Here is a 24,062-nt window from a genome sequence, read left to right as displayed (position 1 = left end):
AGCGTGTCTCTTGTTCAGTCGCTCAGTCGTGTCCGACTCTTTGCGACCCCGTGGACCACAGCACACCGGGCCTCCCTGTCCATCACCAACTCCTGAAGTTTGCTCAAACTCAGGTCCATGGAGTTGGTGATGCCATCCAACCATCTCATCCTCTGTCGTCCCCTTCTCCTCCTGCCTTCAGTCTTTCCCAGCATCAGGATCTTGTCCAACGAGTCGGCTCATCGCATCAGTATTGGAGCTTCAGCTTCAAGATCAGTCCTTCCAATGAATATTCAGGACTTATCTCTTTTAAGATGGACTGGTTGGATCTCCTTGCCGTCTAAGGGACTCTCAAGAGTCTTCTCCAACATCACAGTTCAAAAGCATCAATTCTTCAGCATTCAGCTTTCCTTACAGTCCAACTCTCACATTGGTACATGACTCCTGGAAAAACCATAGCTGTGAAAATGCTGACCTTGGTCAGCCAAGTGGTGTCTCTGCCCCTTCTCATTTCAAGTGCCCTGTGAGGACTAGCTGGAATCTTGTGGGCTGTAAGTGGTGGCTTGGTCCTGTTGTTACAGAGCAGACAGATGAAAGGGGAGATTTCTCTGGGGCAGTCTTTCTGCAAATGTTAGAAGTGCTGTCGGAAGCCTTGGGGGAACCGACCAGTCGGAATGACCCGAGGGCATCCGAGGCTAAAAAACATCTCCATTGCTTGAGGCTGGTGCTATCCGTAAAAGCGAATGAAGACAGACTAAAGCAATAGGTTATAAGGATCGTGGAATCTTTAAACATAAATGTATACATGTTGAAATAATGTTCTCAGCAACAGAAGAGAGAAACACACCACACTGATTGTTTTGGGGCCAAAACGTCTCAGGCTGGGCTCTCCTCAACCTCTGAGTCTCCTACGCCCCAGCTTTTCAGGGGAGCTGCAGGGGCCTGGAGCCCGGCTAAGGGAGGCTTTCCTGGGAGGGGGTGACTCTGGGAGCCTGTGGACACATGGACGGGCCTGGGGGAGGCCGAGGACTAAGGATGCTCACGGTTCTCAAGGGGGAAAGGTGATTCAGCCTGAAAGCCAGAAGGACCTGTGAGGTTCTTGCGAGGAACAAGAAAACTTGCTCGAAGATAGAACCCTTGGTCTGGGCTGCCCAGTCCTGTGCAGGGAAAAGCATGTGCGTGTGTGTGTGTGCACGCTCATGCGCGTGTGAGTATGTGACTGATTGAGAGAGAGACAGAGAGAGAACGCGATGGAGCGGTCCTTTGCCCTGAACACGCTGACACTCACTTCTCATGTGATCTAAGAAAGATTACAACTGAGGTGGGCTTCCCAGGTAGCTCAGTGATAAAGAATCCACCTGCCGAGGCAGGAGATAACAGGTTCAGCCCCTGGTCCTGGAGGATCCCGTAATGCCATGGAGCAAATAAAACCCGTGCCCCACAACTCCTGAGCCTGTGCTCTGGAACCCCCTGCTCCCCAACAGGAGAAGCCACCGCAACGACAAGCTGGCCCACCGCAACTCAAAAGTAACCTCCCCATCCCCCAGCTCAGCACAACGAGGGACAAATCCACGAAGAAACAAAGACCCAGCACACCCAAAAAGAAAGAACACAGTTATTTTTAAAAATACAATCTCGGGACTTCTGTGGTGGTCCAGTGGTTAACACCTTGCCTCCCAATGCAGAGAGTGTGGCTTCAATCCGTGTTGGGGAAGATAAGAACGCACATGCCTTGAGATGCTCCCCACCCTCCAAAAAAAAAGCCAACAAAAGAGAAAATGGATTCAGCCAAGACTTTAAAAATGGTCCAGAAAAGAAACTTCAAAAATATGATCTGTAAGTAATCTTTATGTTCTTTAAATCGGCCAACATACATGTATGGCTGTATAGTCTCACAGCCCACGGGCTGGGTACTCCCGTTAAAGACTGTTGATCCCCAGTTGCTGTCAGAGAGGACTTGTTTATAATCACCGTCTAGGATCTAGAGACAGACACCTTGATGATGCTAGCAACATTTGAGGTTGACTACAGACTGGAGATGTGGTGGGCAAGACTGCATCTCCATGCAAGACTTGAACCCTTTCGCATTATTAATAAAGTCGTGTGACTTCCCCTCCTATCAGAAGGCTCGTGGCTATAACGTGGGATGAGATCAGTTTGGCAGATGACTTCACTGTGGTTTACCCAAGGATATGGAAACCTCAACCCTCCTGGGAAGACAGAGTAACATCCATCCTTCCCAGTAGATTTCCACTGAGGTTTTTGGAGGGATCTGCCCAATCTATGAAAAGAAAGCCAAATGAAAAAGATGAAGCTAAAGCCAAAACATAACAAACCTTTTTTGGGGGGGACGGGGGAGCCTGGTGGGCTGCCGTCTATGGGGTGGCACAGAGTCGGATACGACTGAAGCGACTTAGCAGCAGCAGCAGCAGTATAGACCCGAATGCTGGGAAAGATCAAAGGCAAAAGGAGAAGGGGGCGGCAGAGAATGAAGTGGCTAGATAGCATCACCGACTCAATGGACATGAGTTTGAGCAAACTCCGGGAGATGGTGAAGGGCAGGGAAGCCTGGCGTGCTGCAGTCCGTGGGGTCGCAAAGAGTCAGACGCGACTGAGCGACTGGACAACAGCAACATATTTGGTTTACAACAGATTGACAATGTTGTGTTACTTTTATGTAGACAGCAAAGTGATCCAGCTGTATATATACATATGTAAATATATATTTTTTCAAATTCTTTAGGTTTTTTATAAGATATTGAACACAGTTCTGTATGCTCTGTCATCGTTTAGATTTCCTGATCCCAAACTCCTAATTCATCCCTCCCCATTTCCCCTTTGGTAATTATGACTTTGTTCTCTAAGTCCGTGGGTATATTTCTACCTTGTAAATAAGGGTAATTGTATCATTTTTAAGCTCCACATATAAGTGACATCATATGATACTTCTGCTTCTCTGCCTGACTTAACATCACTCAGTGTGATCATCTCTAGATTCATCTGTGTTGCTGCAAATGGCACCATTTCATTCCTTTTTCATGGCTGAGTAATATTCCACTGCGTATATGTACCACATCTTCTTTATCTATTTTTCTGTCCCTGGACGTGTAGGCTGCTTCCATGCCTGGGCTAGTGTAAATAGGCCTGCTGTGAGCACTGAGGGTCACTTATCTTTTCTCTTTTAGTTTTTGTCTTTTCTGGACATATGCTCAGAAGTGGGACTCCTGGATCAATATTGGTAGCTCTAAAAAGCAGCAAGCCTTTTTAAAGTGAGGCATTAAGGGTAGACTTCTAAATGCAGCCTACAGGGGACAAGACACACACACACACACACACACACACACACACGTACTTTCTAGATGCCACCAGAAGCAGCTGGTTTACGTACTAGCAGAGGGTCAACCTACGTTGAAAGCGGAGGAGGTCGAATGGCGAGTTTTGCGTACAGGAAGACGTGGGGGAGAGGGGCGTGAGTGATTCTATCAAGACACTATACATCCTTTGCCACTGAAAGGTAGCATCCCCAAGGCCCCGACACGCTGGTGAGCACACAGAGCTGACCGGACGGAGGGGGGGTCCTCTGTCATCCCATGATGCGAGGGCTATGGTACACACCCAGGAGCCTGTTGATGAGGGTTAAAACAATGGTCAGCCAGAGCGCACACCGTCTATTCTGCCGGTTGCAGGAATTACAGATCTACTTGTCAGGTCCTGCCTCGCCCTAATTTGATAACTTTTTGGCAGGCTTCACAGGCAGATGATATATTTCTTCATCTGGTGTGTTCATCTGCGCTGTCCCTTGAAAGAGCTGTCCCTTGAAAGAGCCGTCCCCTGAAAGAGCCGTCCCCATCACGCTGCAAGCTGTGACATCTTTAGCATCCTGGTTTGACTTGGTCAACGTTCTTTTATTTATTTTTTTAAAATAATTATGTTTATTTATTTTCTGGGTTGTAATCGGTCTCCTTTGCTGCACCACGGGTTTTTCTCTAGCTGAGGGGCGTGGGCTTCTCATTGCGGTGACTTCTCCTGTTGCAAAGCAGGGGTTCTAAGTGCACAGGCTTCTGAAGTGGCTGAAGCCCCAGCTTCAGAACGTTGAGGTTGACAAGTGTACAATCCAGCGATGGTACTAGTAATTTTATGGTCAACCTCATTTTTATTAACAATAAAGGTTCGTAAATCATTTTGCATTTTCCAGAGTTGTTCCATTTCCCTATTGGCACCTGGACTCAGTGGTTGAGGCCTGTGGGCTCTAGAGTTGTGGTTGTGGCCGATAGGCTTCAGTTGCCCTGCAGAACGTGGGGGCTCTTCCCGGACCGGGAATCGAACTTGCGTCTTCAGCATTGCAAGGAGGACTCTTTAACCACTGGATCGCCCCTCCCAGGGAAGCCCCGGTCAGCATTCTTTTACAATCCCTGCTTGCTTCAGCTTGGTGACCGCCCTCCACCTCCATATCCATCCTTGCCTATGTCCAGGCAGCCCTCTCTGTTGAAACAACCCAGCTATCTGTCACAGTGTAACAAATTCGCAGCTGCGGAGGCTGCGAACCATCCCTGCGACAACCGGTGTATACCTCCGCGGAGTCCCCTGGTGCTAGCTGTTCTCATAGGCTGCGGTCTGGGTAACAGTTAAGGCTGGAATCTCAGCGCAGAACTCAGTAGGGGAAGGGCCCACTTTTGCCGTTCTGTGCGTGGGAATTCAGTTTGTCACAGGCTGTTGGACTGAGCATTTCAGCTCTTCACCAGGATTTAGCCAAAAAGCAACATCAGTTTCTTTCGCTCTCTCTCTTTTTTTTTCAATTGAGGCATAGTTGATTTACAATCTTATTGTATTTACAATCTTGTGTCCATTTCTGCTGTACAGCACTATGACTCAGTTATACACGCATATCCATTCTTTTTTGCATTCTTTCCTATGATGGTTGATCACAGGGCATTGAATAGAGTTCCCTGTGCTGTACAGGAGGGCGTTTTTCGTCCATCCTATATGTAATAGTTTGCATATGTTAATCCCCAACCCCCAGGCCTTGCCTCCCCTACCCACCTATCTCTTCCTTGTAAACCACAAGTCTGATCGCTATGGAGTCTGTTTCCTCTTTGTAGGTGTGTTCATTTCTACCATATTTTACATCAGTTTCTGGATAGGAAGATATTTCACACGTTGGGCTGTTTTCTGTATAATTTGGGTCATGGCTGTTCCAGGAGAATATTACCTTTTTATTCATGTACCAGTGTCTTAGAGCAGAAGCTGGTCCCTCTTTAAAACTAATTCGTTGGTGTAAATATACATCTTCCTGCTTTGACTCCACAGGCACGCAAATCCACTTCTGTGTACAAGTCACCTGCAAAGCTTCCCTGGCGGACTTCCCTTGTGGCTCAGTGGTAAACAATCCACCTGCCACTGCAGGATACATGAGCTCAATCCCTGGGTCCAGAAGATCCCCTGGAGGACGAAATGGCAACCCACTCCAGTATCCTTGCCTGGAGAATCCCATGGACAGAGGAGCCTGGTGGGGCTACAGTTCATGGGGTCGCAAAGAGTTGGACACGACTGAGCAATTAAAGAACCACACATTCAGAGCACAATTTGGAATACCTTCCTCCTCTTCCCAGGGAAGGATTAAACAAGGAAATGATTATTTTAAAGAAAAGATTCCATAATGAACCTTGAGGTTGAAAAGGTGTGAGAGAGCAGTGGTACTAATAATTTTATGGTCAGCTTCATTTTATTAACAATAAAGTTTTAAACCATATTGCGTTCACCAGAGTTGTTCCATTTCCCTACTGGCATAGTGGGTACAGGTCATAACGAGACAGAAGGCTCTTTGCGTCAATGAATAAGGCACAGCTAGGCCACTTCTCAATTTGTCTACTCAGGGCTAAACTTTTTTCTTTTTAAATATGACTCTCTGAAGTATGGGCTTCCCTGGTGGCTCAGCTGGAAAAGAATCCACCTGCAATGCAGGAGACCCCAGTTCGATTCCTGGGTCGGGACGGTCCCCTGGAGAAGGGATAGGCTATGCACTCCAGTATTCTTGGGCCTCTCTGGTGGCTCAGATGGAAAAGAATCCACCTGCAACTCATGAGACCCTGGTTCGATTCCTGGGTCAGGACAGTCCCCTGGAGAAGGGATAGGCTAACATTCCAATATTCTTGAGACTCCCCGGTGGTTCAGATGGCCAAGAATCTGCCTGCAATGCGGAAGACCTGAGTTCGATCCCTGGGTTGGGAAGATCCCCTGGAGGACGAAATGGCAACCCACTCCAGTATTCTTGCCTGGAGAATCCCATGGACAGAGGAGCCTGGCGGGCTACGGTCTGTGGGGTCGCAAAAAGCTGGACACATCTGAGCCACTAAAGAACCACACATGCAAAGCACAATTTGGAATACCTTCCTCCTCTTCCCAGGGAAGGATTAAACAACGAAATGATTATTTTAAAGAAAAGATTCCATAATGAACCTTGAGGTTGAAAAGGTGTGAGAGAGCAGTGGTACTAATAATTTTATGGTCAGCTTCATTTTATTAACAATAAAGTTTTAAATCATATTGCGTTCACCAGAGTTGTTCCATTTCCCTACTGGCATAGTGGGTACAGGTCATAACGAGACAGAAGGCTCTTTGCTTCAATGAATAAGGCACATCTAGGCCACGTCTAGTCAAGGCTATGGTTTTTCCTGTGGTCATGTATGGATGTGAAAGTTGGACTGTGAAGAAGGCTGAGCGCTGAAGAATTGATGCTTTTGAACTGTGGTGTTGGAGAAGAGTCTTGAGAGTCCCTTGGACTGCAAGGAGATTCAACCAGTCCATTCTGAAGGAGATCAGCCCTGGGATTTCTTTGGAAGGCATGATGCTAAAGCTGAAACTCCAGCACTTTGGCCACCTCATGCGAAGAGTTGACTCATTGGAAAAGACTCTGATGCTGGGAGGGATTGGGGGCAAGAGGAGAAGGGGACGACAGAGGATGAGATGGCTGGATGGCATTGCTGACTGGATGGACGTGAGTCTCAGTGAACTCCGGGAGTTGGTGATGGACAGGGAAGCCTGGCGTGCTGCGATTCATGGGGTCGAGGGGAGTCGGACACGACTGAGCGACTGATCTGATCTGAGGCCACTTCTTCGGAGAAGGCAGTGGCACCCCACTCCAGTACTCTTGCCTGGAAAATCCCATGGACGGAAAAGCCTGGTGGGCTGCAGTCCATAGGGTTGCTCAGAGTCGGACACAACTGAGCGACTTCACTTTCCCTTTTCACTTTCATGCATTGGAGAAGGAAATGGCAACCCACTCCAGTGTTCTTGCCTGGAGAATCCCAGGGATGGGGGAGCCTGGCGGGCTGCAGTCCACGGGGTCTCAAAGAGTTGGACACAACTCAGCGACCAAGCAGAGCACAGCACAGCTAAAGTATAGGGTATAAATCAGGAAGAGAAGTCGTGTGTATACACCGAACAAGAATACAGGAACAGAATCAGGAACTAATCAACTTTTACGGAAATATAAACATCTGTCTACAATCTACAATCTACATACATATAAATGATGTATGTATATTTATATAGTATACAATAGAGAAGGATTATATAAAACATAATAATTATGTCATCATTTCAGTTCAGTAGCTCATGACTGACCCCATGGACTGCAGCATGCCAGGCTTCCCTGTCCATCACTCTCTCCTGGAGTTTGCTCAAACTCATGTCCATATGTATGTATAACTCTATATATGTCATATATAATGCTATATAGACATACCTCATTTTATTGCACTCTGCTTCATTTTACTTCATAGATATTGCTTTTTTTTTTTTAAACAAACTGGAGGTTTGTGGCAACCCTGCTTCAAGAACATCTATCAGGGCTATTTTTCCAACAGTATTTGATCATTTCACATCCCATTTTGGTACTTCTTCAGTTCAGTTCAGTCGCTCAGTTGTGTCTGACTCTCTGTGACCCCATGGAGTGCAGCACGCCAGGCTTCCCTGTCCATCACCAACTCGCAGACCTTGCTCAAATTTATGTGCATGGAGTCGGTGATGCCATCCAACCATCTCATCCTCTCTACTTGGTCCTTCTTGGAATATTTCGTACCTTTTCATTGCTATTATATTTGTGACAGTAGCTGTGATTCATGATCATTGATGTCACTTCTACAACTCGCTGAAGGCTCAGAGGCTAGAGAGCATTTTTTAGAATCAAGTATTTTTTAATAAAAGGATGGACATTTTTAAAGACATAAACCTATTGCATAATTAACAGACTACACTCAAAGGTAAACATAACTTTTCTGTGCGCTGGGAAATCAAACCATCTCTTGACTTTATTTAGACATTCACTTTATCCTGGAGGTCTGGAACCGTACCTACAGTATGTCTGAGGTACGATGCTGGAAGAAGGAAATGGCAACCCACTCCAGTACTCTTGCCTGGAAAACTCCATGGATGGAGGAACCTGGTGGGCTATAGTCCACAGGGTCGCAAAGAATTGGACACAGTTGAGCGAGTTCACTTTCACTTCATTTTTATAATTCTGGGGAAAGATTTAAGGCGGGAGGAGAAGGGGTCGACAGAGGATGAGATGGTTGGATGGCATCACTGACTCAATGGACATGAGTTTCAGTAAGCTCTGGGAGTTGGTGATGGACAGGGAGGCCTGGTGTGCTGCAGTCCATGGGGTTGCAAAGAGTCGGACACGACTGAGTGACTGAACTAAACTGAATGCCTATATATTCCCATTGTCATTACATAAATACATTAAAATTATATATGTATATTTTAAAATACAAACTTACACATAATATATAACCCCTCTCTATTATATAATATTATGTGTGCATGCTCTGGTGTGTCTGACTCTTTGTGACCCCGTGGACTGTAGCCCTGCCAGGCTCCTCTGTCCACGGGATTCTCCAGGCAGAATACTGGACTGGGTAGCCTTTCCCTTCTCCAAGGGTTCTTTCCGACCCAGGAAATGAACCCAGGTCTCCTGCATTAGGGGCAGATTTCTGTACTGTCTGAACCACAGGAAAGCCCTACCAGTCATATATATATGCTGCCAAGTCACTTCAGTCGTGTCCGACTCTGTGCGACCCCATAGACGACAGCCCACCAGGCTGCCCCGTCCCTGGGATTCTCCAGCCAAGAACACTGGAGTGGGCCACCATTTCCTTCTCCAATGCACGAAAGTGAAAAGTCAAAGTGAAGTTGTTCAGTCGTGTCCGACTCTTAGTGACCCCATGGACTGCAGCCTACCAGGCTCCTCCGTCCACGGGATTTTCCAGGCAAGAGTACTGGAGTGGGGTGCCATCGCCTTCTCCCATATACATATATATACACACACGCATATATCCCCTCCTTCTCCTCCCCCCATCCCACCCCTCTAGGCCATCACAGAGCACCGAGCTGAGCTCCTTGTGCAATACAGCAGGTTTTCACTAGCTCTCTTTATGTATCTGTATGTTTTTTACTAAATGAACATGGAGTGTTGCTGCTTCTTGTACACTTTTTGGTGACAGAATCCTTTCTTCATACAGCTGTCCATGTAAGTAGATCTGGTCACAGTGTTCCTAAGAAATTCCAACAAGACGATTGTTTTTTTTTTTTTTTTTTTCTTTTTTCCTTCCTTCCTTTCTCCCTTTCTCTGTCCCTTTCGACTCCCCCAGCACAGCTCATGGGATCTCAGTTCCCCAAACTAGGGTTGGAACCCTTCCCACGGTCTTGAAAATGCCCCGTCCTCACCACCACGCTGCCAGCAACTCCCTACCCTTGTTTCCATTCTGCAACTTTGAATATATGCAGAAGTTTCCGTATTTTATTATATGCAAAAGTTTCCATTCTGCAACTTTTATTATACCTTCAAAGGTTCAGGCCTGGAAGGCAGAGCCTTGTGGATGTCCTGTATTGTATATTTCAGGCAATAGGCAAGATTGTTTCACCAAAGGGGCGGAGCCAGTGTGAGGGAGCCCAGGAAATAGAGCACAAAGATTAAACCAGAAGGGTTCGATTCAACATGGGGTCAGGCCTGCTCTGGTCTGTTGCAGTCCCTTCACAGCTTTCTCCTTCATTTCCACTTCCATGGATCCCTGTGAATTCATGCATCACAGGTATTTCCACAACTTCAGCTACTCTTTTTTTTTTTTTTTTTCATTTCTAATGCTGTTGGCTCCCTTATCCACTGGACTGTTTGTGTCTTCTGAAATAAATGGATGGGTGTTACTCACACACACATTTTTCCTTCTTAGCGTTATGCTTGTGCTCAGGATACACTTGATAAATTTATAAATAAATCAGTTAATTCACACTTTCTTGGCAAAGCCAATGACTTTCGGGCCTGCTGTAAGCTTTGTGTTTGACTTGAGGCTCTGCTTCTAAACTCCACTTTAGGAAGGATGTATGTGTGTGTGTATGCCTGTGTGCACGCATTCTTAGTTGCTTCGGTTCTGTCCGACTGTTTGCGACCCCACAGACTTTAATCCTGCCAGGCTCTTCTGTCCATGGGATTCTCCAGGCAAGAATACTGGAGTAGGTTGCCATGCCCTCCTTGTTTATAACTACACCTCTGTATATATCTATATTTTCGTATCTGAAAGTGGCTCAGTCGTGTCCAACTCTTTGCAATCCCATGGACCATACAGTCCGTGGAATTCTCCAGGCTGGAATACTGGAGTGGGTAGCCTTTCCCTTCTCCGGGGGAATCTTCCCAACCCAGGGATTGAACCCAGGTCTCCCACATTGCAGGCGGATTCTTTACCAGCTGAGCCGCAAAGGGAAGCCCTTTGTATCTGAAGTTACATGTTTTACTACTTTGGAAGGAAAGCTATTATTGACGATACTTTTATTGGATCTTAAATATCTATTCAATGATAGAAGAAAATAAATATGTATATAAATCATATGTAAGTTTCTTCTATTATTAGATTGTATATCTATTGTGTACATATAATGTATTATATAAGTGATCAAAATAGTAAGCTCTTTATGCATATGAGATATACAGCTCTTTTTGGTAAAGGGTGTTTCATGCATATTAGCTCATTAGCCATCCCAAGGGACCCACAGGAGAGCTATTTTAATCTCTGTTTAAAGGATCTATTCCCTAAAGTTCACCGACCCTAACAGACTTTCCAGTAGGTTACAGCTACCACAGATCACACACTTGATCCTAAACTGTGTCCCCTAAATCAGTGTACATCACCTTTCCCTCTACTGGCTGTGTCGCCCAAGTGTCTTTCTCTTAAAACTTGTGAGGAATCCCTAACTGTGCCATCACACCGAATATGACAGCAGATGGGATTAGGGAGAACGTGTGAGCATGTCATAGGGATAGGAGACATCATCTTTTTCCTCCAAGACATAAAGCCATAGGTCTACAAAATTAGGTTATTAACAGAAGCAAACGTTTATTTACAGCATCTTACATGCCTGAGCCCTGTATCAGTTATCACAAGGATATCATGAGGGGATTACTTTCATCTGCTCCACGTCACAGAGGCAGAAACCCAGACAAAGCATCTCAGCACATGCCCCGAAGGTCACAGGCCACTGGAACCCTAGGAATCGAGTTTGGGAATCTGTGTGCAGCTTGCCACAACACTCTACAGCCTTCTCCACCTTGTGGGCAGTAAGCCTCAGATATCAGCCAGTGGACAGCCAACTCACCTCAACCCAGCGATGAAAACCAGGTCCTATCAACAAGCGTGTAGTTGGCTGGAAAAGATGAACTCCTAGATTGCAAAAGTGAAGAGCGACGTTTCAAAGTACATGACAGACGCCACCAGTGTCTTCAGTACTTTATTCATAAGAACCATTGCGTATTTTATTCATCAGAACCATACGTTCTTACGTATAAGAAACAAACCCCAAAAGGGATTAATATTAGCCCATCACCTGGACAGAAAACAGGTTCTGTCCTTTACGGGTCTTCATGTTCATTTTGTTATACAGATGGATACAGATAGCTATCTATGTATCCATCTGTGTATCACTGTATGTATATGGGTGTCTATCTATCTCTCTGTCCATGCATCAGTCCATCCATCTATCCAACCTTCCATCTTTCTATCCATCCTTCTATATATTATCTATTCATGCTTCTATCTACATGTCATTGCTTCCCAGCAGCTCCGTAGATAAAGAATAGGAGACCGGGGTTCGATCCCTGGATCGGGAATCTCCCCGGGAGAAGGGAATGGCAAACCACTCCAGTATTCTTGCCTGGAAAATCCCATGGACAGACGAGCTTGGCGGGCTACAATCCACGGGGTCGCAAGAGTCTGACACAACTTAGTGACTAAAGAGAAAGAAACAAAGACAAACCCAACATCACCCAGAAACAGTAACAGGTTTCGTCAGTCTGTTTGCCTACCCAGGTATCTATCTATGAATTAATCTACATGTCACTGCTTCCCAGTACCAAGCAGAAATGGTAACATACTTGTCAGTCTGTCTGCCTGTCCATCTTTGTATCTATCTACCGATCTATGGCTATGTATCTATGTGTTGATGTATGTATCTGTCTGTGACCGTGTGTATTTATCCGTGTGTTGGTCTGTGTATCTGTTTGTGACTGTGTGTGTATCTGTGTGTTGGTCTGTGTGTCTGTGACTATGTGTGTGTATCTGTGTGTTGGTCTGTGTCTCTGTCTGTGACTGTGTGTGTATCTGTGTGTTGGTCTGTGTATCTGTGTGTGACTTTCTGTGTTTGTATCTGTGTGTTTGTCTGTGTGTCTGTGACTGTGTGTATGTATCTGTGTGTTGGTCTGTGTCTCTGTCTGTGACTGTGTGTGTATCTGTGTGTTGGTCTGTGTCTCTGTCTGTGACTGTGTGTGTATCTGTGTGTTGGTCTGTGTCTCTGTCTGTGACTGTGTGTGTATCTGTGTGTTGGTCTGTGTATCTGTGTGTGACTTTCTGTGTTTGTATCTGTGTGTTGGTCTGTGTGTCTGTGACTGTGTGTATGTATCTGTGTGTTGGTCTGTGTCTCTGTCTGTGACTGTGTGTGTATCTGTGTGTTGGTCTGTGTGTCTGTGACTGTGTGTATGTATCTGTGTGTTGGTCTGTGTCTCTGTCTGTGACTGTGTGTGTATCTGTGTGTTGGTCTGTGTGTCTGTGACTATGTGTGTGTATCTGTGTGTTGGTCTGTGTCTCTGTCTGTGACTGTGTGTGTATCTGTGTGTTGGTCTGTGTATCTGTCTGTGACTTTCTGTGTTTGTATCTGTGTGTTGGTCTGTGTGTCTGTGACTGTGTATATGTATCTGTGTGTTGGTCGGTGTCTCTGTCTGTGACTGTGTGTGTGTATCTGTGTGTTGGTCTGTGTCTGTCTGTGACTGTGTGTATGTATCTATGTGTTCATCTGTGTATCTGTCTGTGACTGTGTGTGTATCTGTGTGTTGGTCTGTGTGTCTGTGACTATGTGTGTGTATCTGTGTGTTGGTCTGTGTATCTGTCTGTGACTTTCTGTGTGTGTATCTGTGTGTTGGTCAGTGTCTCTGTCTGTGACTGTGTGTGTATCTGTGTGTTGGTCTGTGTGTCTGTGACTGTGTGTGTGTATCTGTGTGTTGGTCTGTGTATCTGTCTGTGACTGTGTGTATCTGTCTGTGACTGCGTGTATGTATCTTATGTGTTGGTCTGTGTGTCTGTCTGTGACTGTGTCTAGGTATCTGTGTGTTGGTCTGTGTATCTGTTTGTGACTGTGTGTATGTATCTATGTGTTCATCTGTGTATCTGTCTGTGACTGTGTGTGTATCTGTTTGTTGGTCTGTGTGTCTGTCTGTGACTATGTGTGTGTATATCTGTGTGTTGGTCTGTGTATCTGTCTGTGACTATGTGTGTGTATCTGTGTGTTGGTCTGTGTGTCTGTCTGTGACTATGTGTGTGTGTATCTGTGACCGTGTGTATTTATCCGTGTGTTGGTCTGTGTATCTGTCTGTGACTGTGTGTATCTGTCTGTGACTGTGTCTAGGTATCTGTGTGTTGGTCTGTGTATCTGTTTGTGACTGTGTGTATGTATCTATGTGTTCATCTGTGTATCTGTCTGTGACTGTGTGTGTATCTGTTTGTTGGTCTGTGTGTCTGTCTGTGACTATGTGTGTGTATATCTGTGTGTTGGTCTGTGTATCTGTCTGTGACTATGTGTGTGTATATCTGTGTGTTGGTCTGTGTATCTGTCTGTGACTATGTGTGTGTATCTGTGTGTTGGTCTGTGTGTCTGTCTGTGACTATGTGTGTGTGTATCTGTGTGTTGGTCAGTGTCTCTGTCTGTGACTGTGTGTGTGTATCTGTGACCGTGTGTATTTATCCGTGTGTTGGTCTGTGTATCTGTCTGTGACTGTGTGTGTATCTGTGTGCTGGTCTGTGTGTCTGTGACTATGTGTGTGTATCTGTGTGTTGGTCAGTGTCTCTGTCTGTGACTGTGTGTATGTATCCGTGTGTTGGTCTGTGTATCTGTCTGTGACCGTGTGTATTTATCCGTGTGTTGGTCTGTGTATCTGTCTGTGACTATGTGTGTGTATCTGTGTGTTGGTCTGTGTATCTGTCTGTGACTGTGTGTGTATCTGTGTGTTGGTCTGTGTGTCTGTGACTGTGTGTATGTATCTGTGTGTTGGTCTGTGTATCTGTCTGTGACTATGTGTGTGTATCTGTGTGTTGGTCTGTGTCTCTGTCTGTGACTGTGTGTGTATCTGTGTGTTGGTCTGTGTATCTGTCTGTGACTGTGTGTGTATCTGTGTGTTGGTCTGTGTGTCTGTGACTGTGTGTATGTATCCGTGTGTTGGTCTGTGTATCTGTCTGTGACTATGTGTGTGTATCTGTGTGTTGGTCTGTGTATCTGTCTGTGACTGTGTGTATCTGTCTGTGACTGCGTGTATGTATCTTATGTGTTGGTCTGTGTGTCTGTCTGTGACTGTCTAGGTATCTGTGTGTTGGTCTGTGTATCTGTTTGTGACTGTGTATGTATCTATGAGTTCATCTGTGTATCTGTCTGTGACTGTGTGTGTATCTGTGTGTTGGTCTGTGTGTCTGTGACTATGTGTATATATCCGTGTGTTGGTCTGTGTATCTGTCTGTGACTTTCTGTGTGTGTATCTGTGTGTTGGTCAGTGTCTCTGTCTGTGACTGTGTGTGTATCTGTGTGTTGGTCTGTGTGTCTGTGACTATGTGTGTGTATCTGTGTGTTGGTCTGTGTATCTGTGTGTGACTTTCTGTGTTTGTATCTGTGTGTTGGTCAGTGTCTCTGTCTGTGACTGTGTGTGTATCTGTGTGTTGGTCTGTGTGTCTATGACTATGTGTGTGTATCTGTGTGTTGGTCTGTGTATCTGTCTGTGACTGTGTGTGTATCTGTGTGTTGGTCTGTGTGTCTGTGACTATGTGTGTGTATCTGTGTGTTGGTCTGTGTATCTGTCTGTGACTTTCTGTGTGTGTATCTGTGTGTTGGTCTGTGTATCTGTCTGTGACTGTGTGTGTATCTGTGTGTTGGTCTGTGTATCTGTCTGTGACTTTCTGTGTGTTGGTCTGTGTATCTGTCTGTGACTGTGTGTGTATCTGTGTGTTGGTCTGTGTGTCTGTGACTATGTGTGTGTATCTGTGTGTTGGTCTGTGTATCTGTCTGTGACTTTCTGTGTGTGTATCTGTGTGTTGGTCTGTGTATCTGTCTGTGACTGTGTGTGTATCTGTGTGTTGGTCTGTGTGTCTGTGACTGTGTGTGTGTATCTGTGTGTTGGTCTGTGTATCTGTCTGTGACTGTGTGTGTATCTGTGTGTTGGTCTGTGTGTCTGTGACTATGTGTATATATCTGTGTGTTGGTCTGTGTCTGTCTGTGACTGTGTGTATGTATCTATGAGTTCATCTGTGTATCTGTCTGTGACTGTGTGTGTATCTGTGTGTTGGTCTGTGTGTCTGTGACTATGTGTGTGTATCTGTGTGTTGGTCTGTGTATCTGTCTGTGACTTTCTGTGTGTGTATCTGTGTGTTGGTCAGTGTCTCTGTCTGTGACTGTGTGTGTATCTGTGTGTTGGTCTGTGTGTCTGTGACTGTGTGTGTGTATCTGTGTGTTGGTCTGTGTGTCTGTCTGTGACTTTCTGTGTGTGTATCTGTGTGTTGGTCTGTGTATCTGTCTGTGACTGTGTGTGTATCTGTGTGTTGGTCTGTGTGTCTGTGACTATGTGTATATATCTGTGTGTTGGTCTGTGTCTGTCTGTGACTGTGTGTATGTATCTATGTGTTCATCTGTGTATCTGTCTGTGACTGTGTGTGTATCTGTGTGTTGGTCTGTGTGTCTGTGACTATGTGTGTGTATCTGTGTGTTGGTCTGTGTATCTGTCTGTGACTTTCTGTGTGTGTATCTGTGTGTTGGTCAGTGTCTCTGTCTGTGACTGTGTGTGTATCTGTGTGTTGGTCTGTGTGTCTGTGACTGTGTGTGTGTATCTGTGTGTTGGTCTGTGTATCTGTCTGTGACTGTGTGTATCTGTCTGTGACTGCATGTATCTGTCTGTGACTGCGTGTATGTATCTTATGTGTTGGTCTGTGTGTCTGTCTGTGACTGTGTCTAGGTATCTGTGTGTTGGTCTGTGTATCTGTTTGTGACTGTGTGTATGTATCTATGTGTTCATCTGTGTATCTGTCTGTGACTGTGTGTGTATCTGTGTGTTGGTCAGTGTCTCTGTCTGTGACTGTGTGTGTGTATCTGTGACCGTGTGTATTTATCCGTGTGTTGGTCTGTGTATCTGTCTGTGACTGTGTGTATCTGTGTGTTGGTCTGTGTGTCTGTGACTATGTTTGTGTATCTGTGTGTTGGTCAGTGTCTCTGTCTGTGACTGTGTGTGTATCTGTGTGTTGGTCTGTGTATCTGTCTGTGACTGTGTGTGTATCTGTGTGTTGGTCTGTGTGTCTGTCTGTGACTATGTGTGTGTGTATCTGTGTGTTGGTCAGTGTCTCTGTCTGTGACTGTGTGTGTATCTGTGTGTTGGTCTGTGTTTCTGTGACTATGTGTGTGTATCTGTGTGTTGGTCTGTGTGTCTGCGACTGTGTGTGTGTATCTGTGTGTTGGTCTGTGTATCTGTCTGTGACTTTCTGTGTGTGTATCTGTGTGTTGGTCTGTGTGTCTGCGACTGTGTGTGTGTATCTGTGTGTTGGTCTGTGTGTCTGTGACTGTGTGTGTATCTGTGTGTTGGTCTGTGTGTCTGTGACTGTGTGTATGTATCTATATGTTCATCTATGTATCTCTGTGTCATCGCTTCCTATTACCATCAGTCAGGAAACAGTAGCACTTTAGTCTGCCTGACGCCCAGGGAATCGCTACCACCGCTGGCGCTCTCGCTCTCGCCTAGCCCGACAGGAAAGGGTTAAAGCTGTTTGCAAATACAGCGGCACGTTTGCCGTCTCCGAAGGGTGCCGGAGGAGCGCAAGAACCTCTCACCTCCCCCCCCACCCAACCCCCGCGCTTCGGGCACTGGGGGCCCGGGGAGACGCGGCTCACCTGTTCCACCACCCCGGCACACCCGGGGAATCTCTCCGTTCCAGCTGGTTTGCACTGGGATTAGCTGCTCTTTGCAAGCGCTTTGTAGCTGCGGATTTGGTTTCTGTAGTGACGGGGCCGACTGCGGAGATCTATTGGCTGCTGGCTTTGTAAATTTCATTCAGTTTGGTCCAATAGCAGAGGGCGAGCTGGGAGCCATCAGGACCTTTCGCTTCAATCTCTCTCTCTTTCTTGCAGCCCGGGTCTCTGTCTCTCCGTACAGAGCGCTTATTCAGACCTCACGTTGCCCTTCGAGCTCCGCCTGCGTCCCCGTTTCTTCCTCCCCGTCAGACTATTTACGCCACAAACACCGAATTTTCCTGCCAAAGGCCGGGGTCGGTGGTCCTCGCATTCCTTTGGGGACGTGGGTTGGGGGTGGGGGACGGTGTGCAAATCTGGTTGGGATTCGACAGAACCCCAGGCGGCTGGACTTCTACACATCCTCCTGAATCATAAGCATCAGTCAGGGTTCCCTGGAAAAATCTGGATGCCTAACAGGAACACTCAGAACCGATGCGGCTTCTCCACGGCTGAGGTAGGTGCCGTTTTAAGATACACGTCTCTGGGTTATTTTTCATTTAAAGCCCCCCCCCCCTTTTTTTTAACGATTGGACTCGTGTGTGCATCCCAGAAAATGATGCTAATAAGCCTGATTGCTAACGTTTGCGCTTCACTTCATCCGATATTTTTTTTAAATTATTTTTTCCCTCATTTTGAAAATTTGAATAGGACTTTCATCTGTCGCTCCATTTCTTAGGTGTGGGTGGGAGTGTGGACATGCATGTCGTCTGCCAGCTCCGTGCACATCTCGACACAAACGTTATATTATTATTATTATTTTTCTTTTGACTTAGAAAAATCGCGATATACCACCGTGGGGTTGGAAGCCTTTTGGCTGCAGTCAGCTGTTTGAACGGCGCCGGGGCCGTGTTTGCTGTTTACAAAGTAGCGCTGTGTTACATACAAATAAACAGAGAAGAGTGTGGCCGAGAGAGGAAGGGGGAGAAAAAAAAAAATATATCTGCAGTACAGGGAGAGAAAGACCGAAGCGCTAGCTCTCTGCAAAGCGGGACTGGTGAGGCAGCCTGGAGGACTTAATGGAAACTGTGAGCAGCCACGGCCTTTTTTTTTTTTTTTGCCTTCCTCCTTCTTTAAGGAAAACTGTCAGCTGCTACCTCCTGGGGTGCATTTTATTTTATTTTATTTTTTGGGTTAACCAGGGAGAGGGAAAAAAAAAAAAAAAGCAGGCTTGGCTGGGTTTGCATTAACCGATTTTCCTTTTTTTTTTTTTTTTCCCTCCCTTCGTTCCTCTGCTGGCCTTGAGAGCAGATGACGGGCTTGTGTGATGCACTGAATAACGCGCGTGACTGATTAGGACGGGGCTGGGGTTTGCTGGGCAGCGACCCGGGGCGCGCTGGAGACCCCGGGGTGAAGACGGATTGATGGTTAGCTCCGCGCGGTTTCTGCCAAGCTGGGGGGGGGGGTGGGGGTGGGGGAAGAGGGGGGCGGGCTACCTGCACCCCTCAATCTTCTTCTTCCCGTGCGTGTGGGCTGGGAGAAAAAGCCAGCGGCGCGAGGTGGAGGGTGTTGAGGGGAAGCGAGTCGGGGGCGGCTGGTGGCGGGGGGAGCTGGTCTCACTGCTTCGGGGAGCTGGGTTGGGGAGGTCTGGCCTGTACCTGTGCGAGGGGCACGCGGCTCCCGCGCGCGGCACGGTCCCCAAGGCTGCCCGCTTGGCCCCAGGAACCACAAAAGTTGCTTTAGCAGCGGGCACCCGCGCGGGGCGCTCCGGGCCGGGGTCTCGGGTGGGGGGTGCGGACGGACCCCATCCGAGCCCCTTGGAGGACCCCGATTCTCTAGAGCAGAGCCCACTCCCCCGCCCCCCATCAGCACCACCACCACCACCACCGCCGGGCGCGCGGCGGGCCAGCCCTTTCGTCCCAGGTAGGGGCTGGGGGTCTCGGGAGTCTGTGGGATCTGAGGACCACCCCCACAGACTGGGGCCCACAGAAGCGCCCCACACCCCGACCTAAAAGCCGGCGGCTCTCCTCCCACCCTCCCCTCCCCACGCTTTCAATCCGATTTCGTCCCGACCACCTCCTCGTCCCCCCCACCCCGCCCCGCAACAGCCACCCCCCCTCCCCCCAGCCAAGGCATTCCCGCGCGCCTCGGCCTGGTTACGCCGCCACCTCCAGCGGGCGGAACTGGTGGCCAAGACCCGCCGCCTGGGCTGGGTGGGGGGGGGTGGTGGCTGGAGATGGGGCGGCGGGGAGGGGGGTACCCGGAGGTGGGTGAGGGGCTGGGAGAGCCTGGCAAAAAGCAGCCCCCTCCCCAAGGCAGCGGCGGCGGGGGCGGGCCGGCCCCCGGGCCTGCGTGGCCGGACCTGCGGGCGCGCGGGGTGGGGACCGGGGCTGGGGAGGTGTTGATGGTGGTGGTGGTGGTGGTGGTGGTGGTGGGGCGGGGGGCGGGTGTGCGCCGCTCGGCTGTAGACGGTGCGGGGGGGTCGCGAGCTCGAGGAAGGAGGAGAGGCTGAGGTTCCCCAGCTGTAAACCACCCCCCCCAGCCCCCAGGCACGACAGTTGCCTGCCCCCTCCGGCTCCCCAGGACGCCCGCCGCCTCCTCCCGGCGCGCACGCATCCTTCCGTCTCCCAGACGCGCCCCTCTCTATTCCCCCCTTCCCCGACCTGGACCCCCCGGCTGTTTTCCTCCCGCCGAGAACCCGGGAGGCTCGCCTTCTCCCCTCCGATCCTCCCGGGCGGCCTTCCCGGGTTGCGGAGGTGGGGGGGGGGGTGTTGCACCTCCAGATCCGGACGCGGGTACCCCCCGCAGCCCTGGGCCCGGGCGCACCATTCCGGCGCCTCTCTCTCTCTCTCTCTCACACACACACACTTCACCCGATCTTCCTGCATCGGCGGGGTCCCGGAGTCCCCCCCACCACCACCCCTCCCACCCCCTCCCACCGGGGGCCCGGCCGGGGGACCACCCTGGGAACGGACGTCCGGCCGGGAGGACGAGGGGCGCTCGGACGACGTCCTCTGCATCTCTCCCGCCACCCCTTTTCTCAGCGGGGTTTGATTTTTTTTTTTTGGCTGCGGGTTTCCTCGGCTTCGGACTCATTCCTCGGAACCGACCAGCAGGTGTGGGCCTCTTTAAAAATATATATATATATTTTTTTTACTTTATTTCTGGAGCCACCAGGTTGCTATTTTGGGGCTGGCGTGGGGGAGGGGGGCAGCAGGCAGCGTCTCGGGGGTCCGGGGTGGGGGTGGACCCCCCCAACCCCATAACCTGGAGCTGAGGCTGGCATCTCGCGCGCGCCCCGGCTGCGCGCGTAATGTATGAAAGCCGGAGCGCGGGCGGGTCCCTGGGCGAGCCCGTCTTTCAGGTGGACCCAACTTAAGAAATTTGGGGTGAGGGGTGTCGGGGGCGGGGGGCGGGGGGGGAGCAGCGAAGTAAGCAGGTGCTGTCCTTGCGAGCAGGATCCACAAGGGGGTAGTGTGGCTACTTCCTTTCATTTTGATTTGCCTTCTTTTTCTTTTTCCTTTCCTTCTCTTTGGTCCGTGTGGTGAAATAGCTTTCTGTGATACCCTATAGTTTTGGAAAGGATCCACTGGCCGGCCCTGTTTCCACCTTCTGAGCGCGTTCCATTTTCCCCGTGTCCCCATGCGAGGTGGTGCCGACCTAGCATCTTTTCTGAGTCAGGCTTGTCCCCTGATTTGAGGAACGGGACGCAGAAGGAGGTGGGGTGGCGGAGAGAGAAAAAGGAAGAAAAAAGTTTGGGGAGACTTAGTGATCCTCACGGGGCCGAATTTCCAGTCCGTGGAGGTCTCTGCAGGCCAGAACAGAAGCGCAGGCGTCAGGCACCGTCTGCTGGGCACCTCCTTCGGCTAGAAATGAAACGACCGGGGTGTCGAGACCTGACTTCCCGGTGGAACAAAGCAACCTCAGCTGCTTGGGAGAGCGCCGTGATTTGAATGGAGATGCTTTAGCGTTTTTCCTCGGGGCTGACGGAGTCAGGGGAAATGGTTTTGATGGCCCCGAAATCTGCATGTGTGTGGGGGCACATTGGGGGTGGGGTAGGGACTGGTTGCAGGCCTCCCGTCCGCTGTTGGGAAGAGGTTACTAGCGATCTCGAAAATACTCCGGGTTGGTCCCCGTGTTTGAATGCGACACAAGGTGTGTGTCTGGGAAGCCGGGCGTTTGTGGCACATGGTTGCATTCATCCTTTATGTCCAGATTTAAAATAAAATTGAATTTTAGAAACGTGCCCCGATATTCAAAACAGAAGCGTCTCACAGAGGCCTCTGCAAATAATTTTCTCCCCCAAGATGAGAACCTCAGTATTCTATTACCCAAAGAAATGTAATTGACAATTTTTAAAGAGTATTTTCCTTGACATGGAAGAAAAAAAAAATGAGGGCCAGGATGTAGCAAGTGGAAAATTACTTCATCAGTTTTAAATCACTGGATTAAAATGACATGTTAAATTTTTTGGAAACCAGTATGATTTCGAGCGGGGAGTTAATGATCATTGCTTTTTCATAATAACGGCCGTGCTTTGATGCTGTTTGCAAGGCGTTTTGACATGTTTTTCTTTGGTGGAAGAATTGTTAATGTTCCTTTGTATTTTTTTTTCCCAAATAAAAGAATGCTGAATGTACATTTAGCCCTAAATCCAGCTATCCAGGTAATTTTTTATCCCAGTCTTAAGAATAGGTAACATGCTCCATAAGTGAGGAATTGCTCCATAAGAAGCATAAAGCAGGTATGATCCTGTGAAATTCACAAGTGAATACATGTGCAGAATTGTCAAGTTATTTCTTTGGCCTGGCATGTAGACCGACAGCAAGTATATGGGTGTTTTTCTTTTATTTTTGAACTTGGCCTTTTCTTTTTTTTTTTTTTTCCTTTGCAGTAATTTGTGGAAAGCTTCTGGTTTCCATACAAAGACAAGAGTGTTTCCTGTCTGTCTATACACATTTTGTTGGTTTCAGAATACGCAGGCAACTCTGTAAGAACCCTTTAGAATATTGGGCTTTGATGCCTGGACCACAAAACAAAGACGCAGAGACGGTTCTCACAAAAGTAAATATTCAAGTGCCTGGAATCTGGCAGGGGGCTCACCGGTCTTCCGTTTTAATTGGTACTCCAGATTCTCAACCTTTGTTACAGCCTGGGTATTGTGGACTGTACAACCTGTAGACAGAGTTTATGTGATTCAAATGAAGCGACCCTGTGAAAATATTTAAAGTCCTTTAAATGCCCTCACTCTGAAGACAGGCTTCTCTGATGAAAACAGATTTTAAATCCCAAACTTGATGACAGTTGATTTTTTTTTTTTTTTTGGTATGTGAAAGTCAAGGGCAAGGACCAGATTTTTAATATATCAACCACGACTGTATTCTTTCTGAATATTCTCCATCCTTCACAGCATGCCTTTATTTTCAAATGAGAGAAGTATGTTCAGCTTTAAATCAGTTGCTCAATTAAAAAAAAAAAATTCTGGATGCCGTATTTTTTTTTTTTTCCAGAAGTGACACTTCATCGTCTGCTTAAGGACTTTAAAAAATTTCTGAGACAGGCTATGCCTTCTAACGTAGCAACAGCTGATTTCTTCAGCGTGTCAGCTACCAGTTTCAAATAAAATATTCCGCTTATGTGCAGAGATGGGGAGACAGTGAGGCTCTCAAAACTGAGCCCACGTGGTTGTAGGCAATTAGGTCATCTGTTGTGGCCTGTAAACCATTCATGGGCCATTCATGGCACGAATATTTTCCAGTTTTGTAATTTTTTTTTTCTCTCTAAACAACCTACATTTGGCCTTTCAAAGCTTCTTCTGTTCTTTGTTCAGTGGATGGCAGGATGGGAAATCCTTCCTCTTATTTTCTTGGAGACGGGCAGATTAGTGCAAATGAATAAAGGAGAGGGGGAAAAAAGTGGTGGTTGCTGTTGTTCATTTGCTAAGTCGTGCCCGAATCTTCGAGACCCCATGGACTGCAGCACAGCAGGCTTCCCTGTCCTCCACTATCTCCCCAAGTTTGTTCAAACTCATGTCCATCGAGTCAGTGATCCCATCCAACCATCTCATCCTTTGTCGCCCCCTTCTCATTCCACCTTCGATCTTTCCGAGCATCAGGGTCTTTTCCAATGGGTCAGTTCTTTGCATCAGGTGGCCAAAGGATTGGAGCTTCAGCATCAGTCCTTCTAACGAGTATTCAGAGTTGATTTCCTTTAAGATTGACTGGTTTGATCTCCTTGCGGGACAAGGGACTCTCAAGAGTCTTCTCCAACACCACAGCTCAAAAGCATCAAATCTTTGGCACTCAGCCTTCCTTATGGTCCAGCTCTCACATCCACATGTGTCTACTGGAAAAACCATAGCTTTGATTATATGGACCTTTGTTGGAAAAGTGACGTCTCTGCCTTTTAATGTGGAGTCTAGGTTTGTCATAGATTTCCTTCCAAGGAACAAGCATCTTTTAATGTCGTGGCTGCAGTCAACGTCCACAGTGATTTTTGAGCCCTAGGAAAGAAGTTGGCAATTTATAGGCTGCGAACAAATATCTAGGCTGTGAGAAGGATTTATGTCTGCG

General features: G+C 47.8%; 1 protein-coding gene across 2 annotated transcripts in view; it reads left to right on the top strand.

Moving 5' to 3' along the window:
* The first annotated feature begins 17,634 nt into the window (after nt 1–17,634).
* Nucleotides 17,635–24,062, top strand: part of NLGN4X (neuroligin 4 X-linked) — a 390,250-nt gene continuing 383,822 nt past the window's right edge. The window contains exon 1 of one of the 2 annotated variants that reach the window (XM_086387267.1): nt 17,635–18,007. The gene's annotated coding sequence lies outside the window, so the exon portion shown is untranslated. Of the gene's footprint in view, nt 18,008–20,041; nt 20,607–24,062 lie in introns of those variants that run through there. The other variant, XM_086387268.1, reaches the window with a different exon arrangement.

The sequence above is a fragment of the Bos grunniens genome, chromosome X (genome assembly GCF_055505025.1).
Source record: "Bos grunniens cultivar Pamir isolate PY7600 chromosome X, Bosgru_T2T1.0, whole genome shotgun sequence".
NCBI classification, from domain to species: Eukaryota; Metazoa; Chordata; class Mammalia; order Artiodactyla; family Bovidae; genus Bos; species Bos grunniens.
The sequence above is the reverse complement of the archived record's forward strand: the minus strand, read 5'-3'. Positions and strand labels throughout refer to the sequence as shown.